The sequence below is a fragment of the Octopus bimaculoides genome, chromosome 7, assembly GCF_001194135.2.
Source record: "Octopus bimaculoides isolate UCB-OBI-ISO-001 chromosome 7, ASM119413v2, whole genome shotgun sequence".
Classification (NCBI taxonomy): domain Eukaryota; kingdom Metazoa; phylum Mollusca; class Cephalopoda; order Octopoda; family Octopodidae; genus Octopus; species Octopus bimaculoides.
The window spans coordinates 45,510,699-45,511,294 of NC_068987.1; the positions used below are offsets into that span (position 1 = coordinate 45,510,699).

Here is a 596-nt window from a genome sequence, read left to right on the forward strand (position 1 = left end):
TGATAGTGTTTTTCTAATCCTTTCCTGGAGCCCATAATTTGTTATAAATAGACCAAATTATACCCGGCAAATTCGTCTCGGTTCAGATCTCTAAGAGACCTGTTCCATGTACCACACAGCAGCAGCAGTTCCAGCGACTACATCAACAGCTTCGTCCAGCTACGACTACCACCGACGTTGCCATCAGCAACACGAGTCTACGACTACTAACTAGCATCATCGCCACCAACATTCGGCAACATAGTCAACACGACTTTAACTACGAACTACAAGATTCACCAATATCATCAACATGATTTCTACGTACACCACTAACCAAACTACCGCGGCACATATTCTCTCTTCGATTCTGTTAGGTGTTTCAGCTTCACCACGATAAATAGTAGACAAGAGTTCAGCCAGCGACGAACATCTGTATAACAAGAACCCGGCCCGGCATGGAAGCCACAACATCACAACTAGTGATCGCTATGCCACACACACAGCCTCAACTTCTTTCATATACAGACTCTTCCTATTGTGTACTCTAAGAACTGGTATAAATGCTCACACGTGTTACTGAATCTTTCTATCTGCTGTATATAACGCATACACAT

At 43.5% G+C, this 596-nt stretch overlaps 1 protein-coding gene across 1 annotated transcript in view; it reads right to left on the bottom strand.

Annotated features, from left to right (window-relative positions):
- Positions 1-596, bottom strand: part of LOC106873179 (CD151 antigen) — a 52,860-nt gene that overhangs the window by 1,151 nt on the left and 51,113 nt on the right. The gene's annotated exons all lie outside the window — the stretch shown is intronic.